Source organism: Prosopis cineraria, unplaced genomic scaffold (genome assembly GCF_029017545.1).
Source record: "Prosopis cineraria cultivar Desert tree isolate PC_DT_omini unplaced genomic scaffold, ASM2901754v1 PC14, whole genome shotgun sequence".
NCBI classification, from domain to species: Eukaryota; Viridiplantae; Streptophyta; class Magnoliopsida; order Fabales; family Fabaceae; genus Prosopis; species Prosopis cineraria.
In genome coordinates this window covers 8,475,769-8,491,886 of record NW_026555345.1, presented here as the reverse complement: position 1 = coordinate 8,491,886, position 16,118 = coordinate 8,475,769, and positions in this window count along the sequence as shown.

Below are 16,118 nucleotides of genomic sequence, written 5' to 3'. Positions count from 1 at the left end.
GAATGAGTAGGGAAATTAGTTCACTTTGAACCTATGGTTTGGAGTTGCTTCTCCCAGGCTTCTCGCCTTTGTACCTATTCGGTGCGTCACTTTTTGAAGATAGAGCTTACGTGGATCTGCAGATGTTCTTTACATCTAATCCCTGATTGGTCTTCTCCTCGTCAGCACAGTCTTTCCTCTTCTGGCCAACACTTGTTGCAGTTGCTTCTTCCATGAGCCTTGTGCCTGTTCGTGTGTTTTTGTCTTCGGTTGATGGGTTCTTGCTTTGTTCTTATGTTGTTTTGCCTTAGTGATTGGGCTTCTTTTTAAATATATGTTGCATTGATGTGTTAGTAATGAAAAATATTTGACCTTTGATTTAAAAAAAAAAAAAAGGTATAGATAGTATGAGCATCCAGATGACGTGGCAGAAGGTTAGCCCGGCAAATCACTTTTCTGGGAACCTACTTCCATGCTCATCATTTGAATGGTCTGAATTTAAAGTATTATTATATATTTATTAAAATAAAAATTATAAAATAATTTTGATAATTTTATTTAATATGATCTAGATTTAATTTAAAGAGTTTAATTTAATATTAATATTTTTACAATTAATGTATATTAATTATACAAATATATTCTGTACAGTCCAAATGTACAATAAGCACCAAAACCAGGTCCCTTTTCTATGTATATGATTGAAAACAAAGACAGACCTAGATATATAGAGCTCATGGAAGGCAGATGCCCCCACTGAATTTCATGAAGATACATATATCTAAGAATTATGTATCTTGTTATGTCTCCACTAATCATCTTCATTTGAACTCATTGAATTGAGAAATTCAAATCAGAGCAAATTTTTCATCAAAATGGAAACTATGACCCCACAAGCCTTGGCTTCTTGGTCGACCACTAACGGAAAGTAACAATACAATTCTATATGAGAAGGTTTCTAATATCTTGGATCTAATTTTTAAGAGTGTAATTTTGGAATTGTCACTATTGATGAGATGATGGGTTTCTTTAGTATAAGGCAAAAGAATAATTTGCTCTGTGCTCACCACATGGCTCTGTAAGATGAAGGGTTTCTAACTAACAGTTACAACTTTTAAGCATTCTGAATCCAACTAACTAGTATTAGACTAGTGACATGAAGCCTGAGAATCTTCTTTTGGACGAGAATGAAGATCTCAAGGTTTCCAACTTAAAGTTGTCAGCATTGCTGAAGCAGCGCCAATCCAACGAAATGCTCCTGACTGTGTGTGGAACGCTGGCATAAATGGCACAAGAGGTGCAAAGGAACAAAGGGTAATGTGGACCCAAAGCTGATATTTGGTCCCGATGACAATGATTAGTGGCATACATCTTCCATTTTCTGCTTCTCAATGCTTTCCCACCTATTAAAACTTAACGAATGTTTGTACCAATCTAATAGTGGGGGCAAGATTGTCTCATATATGATGCTTCAGGGTTTAAAATGCATCAAAGACAAATTTAATGTTCAAATTATTCATAAACTTATATTTAAGATTTAAATTATCATTTAACCCTGTATTATAAAAGGGGGATTTGAGATTGTTGGTGTGATCAGCAGCCTGTTTCAAAAAGACCAACCAAATTGACTAAATTTATGGGAGGGATAGCACTTTCTATGGTTTATAAATTTCTTATTAAAGGTTTGTTACTATATACTAATATATTGGTTAATTAAGACAAAAACTTATACAATTAAATTTATATAATAAAATTGTTTGGCCAAAGAAAAACTTTAAACATTTAAGGTGCTTTTATTTTTAATTAAATCAAAAGATATGAATCGCTTATATATTATTTATATAACAAGAACTTTTGTTAGTAACTAATATTATCAATCCATTAAAATCTACTTGCTTTAATTTGATTAAATAAAAGTATACTAAATATAGGGAGAATTTCATTTAGGGTCTTAAAAAACAATTTAAATGCATGAAGGGTCCACGTAAATTTGAAACTCCTCTCCAAGCCCAAGAGCACTTCATGCAATTAAAATTTTAGCTAAAATGTCATAAATGCCCTTGCCTTTTTATTTTAAAAAAAGTTTTACCATCCTTGGCCACTAAAGCTATTACCACTATCAATGGACAACTAGCCGCTGCCAATATCTAAAGCTTCGATGTTGGTAGTCAAATTTGGTTAAAGGAGGTCAAGGAAAGATTTGAATCCTTAACTCCTTGATGTTACAAAAGGTAATTCACCATTGAATTACCAAAGTTATTTAATAATATATTACAAAATATGGTATACATGTTATAGCTTTGTTTTTAAGTATTAATATGAGTTACAATTAACCATGAACATGTTATTACTCATATTCAAACAATCACTTATAAATATGTAAATATGACTTGATCATATATAAAAAGTTATCAATTTTTAAAACCTAATTTATTTAATTTTTTAATAATTTGTTCCTTCAATATCGACAAGTTATTAACATTATGCTAAATAATATATGTATATATTATACATTTATTTTTCAAGCATTTTATGGGTTGTGGTTGATCATGGATTTATTGTTGTTCATATATGAACAATCATTTGTAAATGTGTAAACATGACTTGTTCATGCATAAGAAGGATGTCAATTTTTAGAATCCAACTTATTTAATTTTTTTAATAACTTTTTTTTAATATTGACAGGTTATTAATATTATGTTAAATCATATATGTATATCTTATAGATTTATTTTTCAAACATTTTCATAGGCTATTGTTGATCATGGACATATTGTTGTTCATATATGAACAATCACTTGTACATGTGTGAACATGACTTGTCTATGTATAAAAAAGTTATCAATTTTTAAAACCTAAATTTTTTTAATAACCTTTTCATTCAATATTGATAAATTATCAATATTATTCTAATAATGTGTGTAATAAATTTACTTTTCAAATATTTTCATGGACTTTGGTTGATCATGAACACATTGTTATCATGTCAGAACAATCACTTATAAATGCATGAATATAATTTGTTTATATATAAAAAAGTTGTCAATTTTTAAAACCCAATTTATTAATTTTGTTAGAAATTTTTTTTAAATATTGACATGTTATTAATATTATGCTAAATAAAACATATATGTACATACATGTATATGTTATACATTTATTTTTTAAATATTTTCACGGGATGTGGTTCATCATGGATATATTGTTGTTCATGTTGGACCAATCTGTTGTAAATACTTGAATATCACATATTTAGAAGTGATTGTTCAGAAATGAACAATCATATGTCCATGATCAACCATAGTCCATGAGAATGTTTAAAAAATAAATTTATAACATATACATATATGATTTAACATAATATTAATAACCTATCAATATTAAAAAAATAAGTTGTTAAAAAAATTAAATAAGTTGGATTCTAAAAATTGACAACCTTCTTATGCATGAACAAGTCATGTTCACACATTTACAAGTGATTGTTTGGATATAAACAACAACATATCAATGATCAACCATAGCCCATAAAAATACTTGAAAAATATTTTATATATATACATATATTATTTAGCATAATATTAATAACCTGTCAATATTAAAGGAATAAATTATTAAAAAAATAAATAAATTAGGTTTTAAAAATTGACAATTTTTTTTATGTATGAACAAATCATGTTCATATATTTATAAGTGATTGTTTAGATATAAATAACATGTTCATAATTAACAGCAACTCATATTAATACTTAAAAACAAAAACTATAACACACACACACACACAATATTTTGTAATATATTATCAAATTGCTTTGATAGTTTAGCAGTGCACTACCTTTTGCAACACCAAAAGGTTAGGGGTTCAAATCTTCCTTTAACTCCCTTTGACCGAATTTGACCATCAATGTTGGTGCCAAAGCTCTGGCCACCAATGACAGTTAGTCGTCCATCAGTAGTGGTGGCTTGCTTGTTGGAGGCGAAGCTCCGAGGGCTAATGTGGTCGCTCCAGGCTTGACAATGGTGAAACTTCTTTTTTTTTAAAAAAAAAAAAAGGGTATGGGTATTTATGACATTTAAGCTAAAATTTTAATTGCGTGAAGGGCCCTATGCTTGCAGAGAAATTTCATATTCATTTAGGCCCTTCATACATTTAAATTATTTTTATTAATTTCCAGATTAGCAAACAAAACTCAAGAGATGAAGGAAGTGAGTCACAAAATTGTATATGTCCTCTTGGGAATCATCATTCTATTGGCTGCTGAGTGTTGCTGCTCTCATGCTGTTAGATTTGGTGCGGCAAAACCAGGCAAAAACTCAAGCTAGTTTATTTATATATCGCTGAATTAATTAATCCTGAAGATCGTACTTCACTAATCGGGCTTTATTTGCTTATATTAAGGTTATATGATTTTAATATATTGCAGTTAAAGTTGCCTTTGACGCTTCAAGATCAAGAGCACATGACTTCAACATTCAATATGCAGAGCTTCGTAAGATACAGTTAATTTCCCTCTCTCTCTCTCTCTCTCTCTCTCTCTCTCTCGTTTAAATATATGTTGTATCAAATAACTCGATCGGTATCCAAAAACTTTATTAAGCTCTGACTAATAATCCGGATCAAAACAGTTGGGAAGGACCATAACGCCAACAAACTCTTCCAACAAGTATTTCACACAGTGATATAGCTCGCATTTACACTCTGAGACTACTAGTTAAGCTAACATATCACTCCTTAATTGTAAGTTCGGAAACGTCTAAAACTCTAAACTCATTTTTAATATTATACTTTTCTTTAATTTTTAAAAATAATGTAATCTAGCCCTTACTATTAAACAAAAATTAACTTTGATCATTAATTGATCAGAAAATAACACAGAATTTCAAAACTTACATAAAAGGACCAATCAAATTTTTTTGGGTCCTCATCATAATTTTAATTTTGGATCTTTTTTTTTAAGTTTTGATGTTCTTTTCTAATCAACTAATGGTTAAAGTTAATTTTTATTAATGATAAGGTCACATTGCTCTGTTTCAAAAGTTAAAGTCAAACATTACATTAAAAATGAGTTTAAAATTTCAAATGCTCCTAGATCTATAGTTTAGATGCCAATTTATCATCTAAACATTCCTTTGATGATTCTTTAATTTGCATTGCCCCTATTATACCCATGTAGAACCTTATTATGCATTTTTTTCTTTTTATTCCCCCATATTTTTCTGCATATCTGCATCATTACATAAGTGTTTTTTCACATAACTTCAAGATAGATGCACCAAACTAGTTATGCCTAGAGCTGAAAAAATGGGCTGGTCTGACCTTGTAGAGCCAGCCCTTGATGAACTCGGGCATAAAAATGCTAACCCATTTAAGCTTGAGTTTTTTTATGACCTTAAAATGCGAAGCTCGAACCTTAACATAGCGGGCTCAGAGCTAGCCCTATGGTCTTCAGGCCCTTTTAACTTTTTTATTTTTTTTATTAAACAAAAAATTACTCCATTCCAATATAACACCCAATCAAAAAAAAAAAAACAATGAAAAAACTAACTAAATAACATCTAAATAAATAAAAAATACAAATAAAATGACAACAAGGCACCAAGTAATAGATCAGTTAAGCCAACAAACGCCCAATTTAAATAAGATGAGATTAATGGATTGAGATATGACATTGAGAGATCTAGATGAATTAAAGAATTTAGGGTTGTATTTTTTTTTAGCCTTCTTCCTTCAACAAATATAGGCTCACATGTCATGTGGAATAAAATTTAATTTAATTTTTTTTAAATCCGAAAAGAGTCAAAGTTATGAAAATAAAAAAAAAGCTACATGTAAATTTAAACAAGCTGGCCCTCGACCCTTAAGGGTCGGCCTATTTAAGCTCAAAATTAAATAGGCTTAAACCCGATTTATCATTTTAATATTATATTTATAAGCCCAACCCTATTGTTATATGAGATTAAATGGGCTTGGCCCATTTTTTCAGTTCTAATTACACTTCCTTTGAGATTAACACAATTTTTTCTCCTTTTTGATTTTTATTCAAAAGGAAATGACCAGGCAGGAGGAACAGTGTTGGATGAAAACATTCACGAGTCTTCATCAGGACCTAGTCCCATAGGAAATTGGCATTGACCATTATCCATGCATACGTATAATTCATTAGGGTTTATTTTTGAGAAAATAATTTTTAAAATCAAAGATATTTTGGGTAGATTTACAATAGGGATAATGTTTGCTGTAAACGGAACCTTCCCCTTACATTATCAAAAAAAAAAAAATATTAACTAAACTGAACGTGAATGGTAGAGATTCCTATCACTTAAATAAGTTGTTGAGATTCAAACCCCAATCTTTAAATATGTAGCTAATTTAGTTAGGAAAAATCTGTTCGTTGCTCTCAATAACTTGGGAGATATATTATTTGTTATTTGTGGAATCTATTCTTTATTGTTTAAAAAAAAACGTTAAATACAAGCACATGGCCAAAATTACTTGGTCCCCGTTTATATTTCTTCCATTAACTAAGGCACGGACCCAGTCCAGCAGCTACTAAAATTACAACTTTTACCATTGAAAGAACATTTTCCCCACATTTTTTCCACCAAATGAAAAGGTGGTAAAAACCAACGTAAATCTATTTCTGTTTTATAGTATTTAAAAACAAGAAATAGAAACAAATCTTAAAATAGATAATTTTTAAAACAACTAATCAAACAATTTTTTATATTAAAAATTTAAAAATAAAAAAATTGCTTTTAAAAATTATAATTTTCTTTACCTCAATCGGTCGAGCCTCCTCCAACTTCCCCCCCCCCCCACCAAACGAGGCCTAAAATGTTTCGTTTTCGAAGGAAAGGAATGATGGGTCTTCGAATCAATTACTAAATAAAAATAAATTTATTAGTCCTTCAAAGTTCAAAATCTAATTGTCTCAGGTTCCAATCTTAGAATTGCAGTTATGTCAAATATTAGTTAGAAGAGCTTTGTCGCTGATGTAATTTTACCCAATTCGCTACGTATAATGGGTAATTGTATAAAAAAAAAGGGGAAAATAATTTATTTCCAACTAAAATAAATTACCTTCATTTTGTGTTTTTTTTTATGCATTTGGTCCGCTTGATGCTTCTTTTTGGGTTGTTGGTCCAAATTAGTGTGATGTGGCTTCCAGTTTTGGACAAAGTAGAAAAAATGCAAATCATATGAAAAAGATATATGAGGCAACCAATTTGAATTTGAATTTTGATCAGATGCCTCCTTTGAATACATAGATTTACAAATTTAAATTTGAGTCAAGTTTAGATCTATTTTTTAGTATATTTTTTTTATAATTTTAATTTTTTTCTATATCCTCGTCATTTAAATTTTAATCACTTCAAACATCTCATTTTCTTCATATTTTTATTGTTAATACTTTTATTATTTTTGTATTTTCTCCCATCTCTTGTTCTCTTCTCTCCTCCATTGAAATATAAAGGTAAGTTGTTCACTCCAATTTTTTTTATTCTCGTTTTAAATCATAACTTGTTTCTCTTATTCTTTTAAAAAATTTTAAACTATTCTAACAAAGACTTGTAAATATATATGTTTGAAATGTGAAATTTTAATTTTAAATTTAAATCTGAATCTCCCGATCAAAACACTACTCGAATTAATTTTATATCAATTGGGGCTTATGAAGGTTAACATTACGGTATTCCCTGTTGTATGAAAATGAATGAGTCATTATCTTCATAACTTTTTAATAGTATGATTTGATTGTTATTAAGTTTGTATTATATATTGATATTAATTTATAATAATTGAATTAAATTTGCATTATTTAAATACATTATTTTAAAGGTCATTTTGCCCATATGTTTTCCTCCATTTTCGAACAATCACTCTCCACTTCTAACAAGTATAATGTCAAAGTCAGGTTTTATTGAGAACCTTAAAGCTCACATAGCACGCACGTTTAATGTCCAAAATGTAACTGGCCCTGAATACAGTAAGAATTTGTGTGCTTCATATTGTTTGAAATTCAAAAATTGGACTTAACTTGATTTTGGGAATAGGGATTTCAATATTTGAGACGTCTTTAATATAGGGATCCTATGAACTCACATTTGAAGAAGGAATTATTAGATTATTCAAATATAAGTGAATAATATAAGTGATATATTATCAATTGGTTTAGGTCTAATAAGAGGATGATTAAAATTGTAAAACCTTACTATAATTTTGAGTGTAATTTGTGATGAAATGAGTGGTTAAACTTTTTTAGTAACAAATTAAATAAATGTTTTTCCATATGTTCATAAATATAATTTATAAGTAAATTTTAATTTTGACAAATAAGTTTATTAACTTTCTTTTTTTAAAAATAGATGTTACATGGAATGTGAATAGAATGAGCAATACATTACCGGTGAAATTGGGTCAAAATAAAGCCAGTTTATATAAATGTATTAAAATAATGTTTAAATTTTTACTAAAAATATACTTACATTTAATGTTGGATTGTAATTCAAATAAAATTGATCTCAATAAAAATAACATAGGTACCAAGAAAAACCGGAATGAGCCATACATTAACACATCTGGAAAGGAGTGCATAAAAAAAATAAATAAATACGGGTCTACATTTCATCACGATCATCGTCCTTTTTTAAAAAAAAAATTTCTTTCCTCCTGCCTCATGCACAATTATTTTTGTATTTATAGACTTAATTAAATTATTAATTTCATCGATATATAATATATGCAAAATTTGTACAAAAAATTGAATAAAGTAATCCATATCAAACTTGCCATCCATATTAAACAATTCATAGAACAGTTTAATAATTAAAAAAAATTATTTTTTTAATTAATTTCAACATGTTTTACTAAAGTTAAAAAATTTAAATACAACTGAACAGAGCAACTAAGTGATGTTTGATAATAAAAAAAATTACATTTTTAAAAAAATGAAAAACGTCTTTTCACATTTTTTAAATACATTTTTATTAAATATTTTTTTATATACTAAACATTGACAATGTGGAGACAAATAACCAGGGTTGAAGGTAAAAAAAAAAATTAAAAATTATGTTAAAATTGTAAGGTCCATTAACAAATGACATAAGGCTATTTACAACACAATGTCAGTTGGTTTTATGTTAATTGTTAATAAAATTTATAGTAATTAATTTTTTTATGTGGGATCTGGATGTAATTTTTTTCAAAAAAAAAACCAACAACTAAGGTTTATTGGGTCCATTTTTTTATGTCATTAATTTAAAAATAACACACAAGAATAGATAAAATGTACAAGTCTAGAGAATCTGATAATTTTTTTTTAAAAATCAAATATTTATAACTCACAGGCAGGCGTATTTTTGTAGGCTTGAAATTTAATTAAATATATAATAAGTAAAATATTTGTAAGGTTTTTAATTTAAAGAAATTGAATTGAAAAGATTTGAATTCATTAATTGCTTTGAAAAGCTCTAGGACAAAACATAGGATCCAAAATTATAACTAAATTTGTTTGCAAATTTTACTTTTTGGTCTTATAATCTTTCATATTTTTTAAAATTTAATTTAAAATGTTTTGATACATCTTGGACTTGATATTGTTCTATGAATCTTAATTGTTGCTTTCCAATGAATCTATGAAATCTAGGCTTTAAATATTTTTTTGGGTCAAAAAGAAAATCATGCAAACAAAAGTGTTCAAAAGAGAAATTATACATCACAAATAAAGATTATGAAACTTTCAGACATAGATGATTGCATCAACCTATATTGTACTATGAAACTACATACCAACCAATAGAGTTAGGCATGAAGTCTTTTCTTGTATCCTAAAACTTACTTAATAAGTTATATTAAATATTTAATAAAATATAATAATAGGTATTCCATGAAACCCATTAGTACAATATCCAATCTAAGCATAATGCATTTAAAATAATTTACGTATAAAACAATTGATGTGAAACAACATAAAAGCAATTGCCAAATACTAGTAAAAATACAACGCAAAGTATAAAACATTATCAAATATGATAATAATTCTTGGCAAAAAAATGATGATAATACTAGTTTCCTTAACAAATGCAATTGTGACAGCTAACTTTCTGCTATTGCTTGTTTGCACCAACATTTTATGCATGATTATGATCATGAATACAAATAGGATATTTTTTGTCCATTCATTATGTTCTAGACATATTTTTGCCTCAAATAAATTTATTCCCCGTGCAATGCAGGGGATAGTTTAATATTTAAAAGACACAAATAAAAAATAATTTATTTTTGTACACTGAAAATATCACATTTTGTTAATTTATATAAATTAAAATTAAAACAACAACTTATTCTATAGTAAAAGATTTTATTATACATATTAAAGATAAAAATAATTATTTATTTTATATTAAAGTGTGTTATTCCTGGGATGCATTTGTACTTTTGCTTTGATTAACTTATTTTCTTTTTGAATTTATTGGCCTATGCATCATTCTAAGAAAAATAAATTCTATGCTATAATTTATGTCATAATAGTATTTATAAATTACAATTATAGCCAAAAGTAAAAATAAATAAAAAATATGTATATGTTAAATAATGATTTTAAGTTAAGCATATAGCAGAACCAATATTATAGTACTCCCTTATGTCCTATATAAAAATCACTTTTGACTATTTTCTTTGTCCTGATATATAGTGTTTTTTATAAATTTATTTTGCCCTTAAATGTAAGGGGTGCTATGATAATTTTGAATAATTAGAAAATTTTATCTTTATTGTCTTGAGTAGGGGGAAGAGATATTAATTGAGGGCTTTGCTCACATTTATGATATTAATTGTAATATTATTAAGGGTAAAATTAAAAAATTATTGTGATGTTATGTGTTTTCAACTAAATACTAAAATTTTATTGATATGAATAATTTAATTAAAAACAACTTATATATAAAAGGACAGAGGGAGTGCCTTATTATAATTAAGAAGACATAGTTAAATAATTAGTTTTGTCAAGAAAAGAAAAAAAATTCAAGTTACCTTTGTCAAATGCATTATATTTAAAAGATAATTTTTCATTTATATGTAACTTTTCCCTCTATCTATAAAAAAATATTAAAGGGTAAAATTGAAAAAAAATTAATGATATATTTTTCATGAAAAAAACTTATCAAATAAACTCTCAATTACTTATAGATGTGATTCATGTATAGAACTAATAGTAATACTATTTATCAATTACATGTATTTTTTTTTTTCCTGGAATCAATTTCATGTATTGCATGAGCAGAAAAACAACAATTAAATTAAAATAAGTTTAAGAGGTGCAAATGAAAATTAATTTTTATGTTCAAAGTTATTTTAAAAGTTATTATTTTATGCCCAAAGAGGTTTCTTCAATTGTTAATCAGATTAGTTTGGATTAGAGACTTGCAATACAAGAAAATGAAATTCTATTTTATAAAATAAAATTTAAAATTTATGCATTACTTGCTGGAAATTAAAATTTAAATAACACCTTGTCTTATTTTAAATTTTTTTATCTATGCACATATTAAAAACATAAATAACATACCTTTTACATATTAAAAAATTGTATATAAAAAATTTGTTACTCTATGTATGTTAAAATTATAAACAATAATTTATTATTCTAATATGTGTTATTCACTCATAAATTAAAATTTAACTAATAAAAAATATTATTTTATAAATTTTTATTTATCCTTGTATTTTATCCTACCATTTATAATCTTATACATATAAAAAATATGATCAACATATGATAGGTCTTTTACCTATCGTTTTTACTATAAGCAACCCATGATCATTCAACATGCAATATTTTTTTTAAAAAAATTAACCAATGTTCATCCCATATAAATTTATTTTATTTTATACTTTATTATATTTTATATTTTAAAAATAAAATTAAAAAATAGTTTATGTAGAATTTGTTATTCTATGTGAGCTATTTATATTTTAAAAATAAAATTTAAAAATATTTTATGTAGAATTTGTTATTCTATGTGAGTTATGATTTGAAACAATAAAAATTATCTATTAAATTATACAGATATTTTTATAATTTATACTCCTCATGTTCAAAAATATAATGCATGTTTAATCAAATTTTACCCTTAATAAAGTAGTTACTTATTTTTAAACTAACCCTATCTTTTCATATTTGTCCATATTTAATAAAATGTTTTATCCTAAAAAAATGTAAAGTAATCTATTCAATTAGGGTACTTTTTTAAAAAGGTAATGACTATATCTTAAAAAATTCAAAATGCCTTACATTTTTTAACATCCAACCCTTCAAAAAATACTTTATATTTTTGAATGGAGGGAGTATAAATTAAGTTTGTAATTTTATTGCAATAAAGCATTCTATTTTATAATTTATTATTCAAATTTATATTTTATAATAGAATTAATTATCTCATACATATATGAAATACAAGCATCAAATAATAAGTATACCTCTTACCTCTACAAAAAATATTAGGTCTTATACTATTTTTATTATGAGCCTCATATTCATAAATATTTTTTATTATGGGTCACACACTTTTTTTTTTGTTATAGATCCCACATGAGCTTTCACTTTACAAGGATTATTACTTTCAAAAAAAATTATGGTTACTGTTCATTTAATTGTAGATGAACAGTATCCATGATATACTTTACATATATCTAGATACTTCCTGCAACTTCTTTGTAATTTTAATTTTTTTATAGATTATAATTATTTGAAATTTTGGCTTTACAACCCTTTTATTTTTAGGAGAATTTCATTTAAGAACCTGAAAAGAAACATTTTTTTGTGGGTCTTTAAAGATTTTAAAACTTCAATTCAATCTTCAGAGATTAAATTGAAAATAAGTTGAATGTGAAAAAGATAAAAATATCCTCAATTCAAATTATTTTAAGAAAAACCACCAGCCACCATCGTTGGAACATCATCATCGGTGATCGGAGCCTCACTGGTGATGGCAGCCATTAGACCACTACTGGCAATGGCTAGAGAATTAAATTCTCCAAAAGTGGCTAAGGTGGGTGTAAAACCTATGACCCCTTAGTTTACCACAAGGTTTTGGACCACCAAGTCATTCAACCCATTCAATCATATAATGCATAAAATTATATATATAATAAACATTGTTTTTAAACCTTACGTTACTTGTTAATTACGTAACTTTACTTGTTAATATCATAATAGAACTTGTTAATTACTTAACTTTCTTTATTAACCCCATGACTCCCGCAACATAACTAAATTACTTGTTAATCGCGTAATTATATTTGTTAATACCTTAACAAGACTTATCAATTACTTAGCTTTTTTTAAAAATATGTGACTCCTACAACAAAATTATATTACTTGTTAATTGCATAACTGTACTTGTTAATATTTTAACAGGACTTGTTAATTACTTGAATTTACTTTTCAAATCATGACTCCTTCAACTGAACTATATTACTTGTTAATCATGTAACTTTACTTATTAATTACATAACAATACTTGTTAATTGCGCAGCTTGACTTATTAATTATGCAATTTGACTTGTTAATTCCATGACTCCCTTAAAATTATTTATATAATAAATCTTATTTTCAAACCTCTTGAGTATTATAACAAGAAGTATACTTGTTAAAAGCCTAATATAGCTTGTCGCTTCTTCAATTTTAATTGTTAATATTATATTTATTTTTTAGGGTATTGCTATCTCTATATATATATATGTGCTTATATAATTAAGTATCTAGTTTGATAAATACTGATAAAGGAGACTTGACTGTCATCGCTTTCATTATTTGAGAAACTCAATTTTTTATGTGAATTATATGTTCATTTAACAAGTGACAATACATAATTAACAAATATTGTTGAGAAATTAACAAGTAAAGTTATGCAATTAACAAGTAATTTAGTTAGTTTTTAAGAACAACGGTTAAACAAGTCTTGTTATAGTATTAATAAGTCAAGTCATGCAATTAATAAGTATTGTTGTGTAATTAACAAGTTACATGATTAATAAATAGTGTAGTTCAGTTGAAGGAGTCATGAATTTGACAAGTAAATTCAAGTAATTAACAAGTCCTTTTAAAGTATTAACAAGTACAGTTACACAATTAACAAGTACTTTAATTTTGTTGTGAGAGTCATGGGGTTAACAAGAAAAGTTAAGTAATTAACAAGTTCTATTAAGAATTAACAAGTAAAGTTACATGATTAACAAGTAACGTAATAATCAAATGGTTTGGAAACAAAGTTTATTATATGTATAATTTTATATATTATATGATTAAATGGGTTGAATGACTTAGTGATCCAAAATTTTTTAGCGAACTAAGGGGTCATAAGTTCTACACCTATCTTAGCTACCTTTGAAGAATTTAATTCTTCATAAATCTCCAGCCATCAGGCCACAACTTCGGTGACGGAAGTCCAATGACCACTGTCATTGGCGAGGTTTTGGTCACCGACGATGGTGGCTAATTTTTTTTAAATATTTGAATTGAGAGTATTTTCATCTTTTATATATTTAACTTATTTTTAATTTAATTCTTGAGGATTAAACTGAAGTTTTATAATTTTTAGGAACCTATCAAAAAATATGTTTCTTTCTAGATCCTTATATAAAATTCTTCCTTTATTTTTTATTTACATTTTCACTATTGATATTTTTGTCTCGCCATTCCTCTCATTCTCTTGTTCTCATATATTGTTAGTTGAAGAATAGATGTAAACTCGCTGCTTCCAATCTTTTGCATCTAATTTGAATCTTAACTCATATCTTTTTTATCTTTAAATTTTTTTACACTATTTGAAGTTCTAAACAAATTAAAGGATTTTAAATATATGAATTTGAAATGTGAAGTTTTGAAACTAAGATTCAAGTTCAAATTTATTAATCAAAACACTATCTAACATCACTCAAATGCGAGCAATTAGGCAGAAACATATATTATTCAATGTCATGAACATGCATTTCAATATAATGTCATATAATGTCTTTAAGAATTTAAGGAACATGTTTCCATATATTACTCCAACAATCAAGCAACATAGGAGGACTAACCTAGAGGATGCAAAATTGTGAGCTAGAAGTGGTTCTAAAGTCAATGTTGGAGCTTTAAACTCACAAATGTGTTACATGAAGGGGATTTGAATTAGGCTTTTTACAGGATTCTTTGAAGAAGTATTTATTTTTTTGGACTTGAGTAATTTGGGTAAATTGGTTTTGAGGGTTGATCTTGAATTTGAACCAATACCATATTTTAACTTGGTTCATTTATAAATAAAATCTAGGTAAGATAATTAACCAAAATAAATTTGAATAAGGTGACGTTATATTTTGATTTTAGTATCGGATTCTATGATTCTGTGTGAGCGTTATTACACAATTCAAGAAAAGGAGTTACAATTACAATTTCAATGTCGCATAGTATTATCTTTTTCAAAAAAATAAACTATGTTACTTTATTAGTGCAAAAATATGTGGCATTTTTTTAGAAATTAAATGTTTAAAAATATAAGATATTTTTAGTATTTCAAGATGTAACTAGATTTTTACCCTATGCGATACATGGGTAAGAGAGAGATGGTAACATCGCACATTAGATTCCAATTTCAAAAAACTAACAAATGTTTGTTCAAATTTAATGATGAAAGAAAAATTGTCTCAATTTTAATTATTTAGGGTTCAATATGTGCTTTTTAAAATTTTAAGAGTCAAATCGCTCTTGAACTAATAGTTTAAGATTCAAATTACATGTTAACCTTGTTAAAAAAATATTTTAATATTTTTAAAATAAGATATATTACTTTTCCCTTTATTTTAACTTAATTATAAAGATTTTTTTATGTCTAAAATATACTCCCTCTGTTCAAAAATATAAAGCATTTTTTAAAGAGTTTGATGTTAAAAAATGTAAGGCATTTTTAATCTTTTGATATATAACTATTGTCTTTTTTTTTCAAAAATATCTCTATTGATAATGACTTTATATTTATTGTAGGGTATTTAATAAGGATAAATATAAAAAGATAGGGTTAGTTGAAAAGCAGATAACTACTTTATTGGGGGTAAAATTTAGTTAAAAATACCTTACATTTTTAAATGAAGGGAGTATACGAAT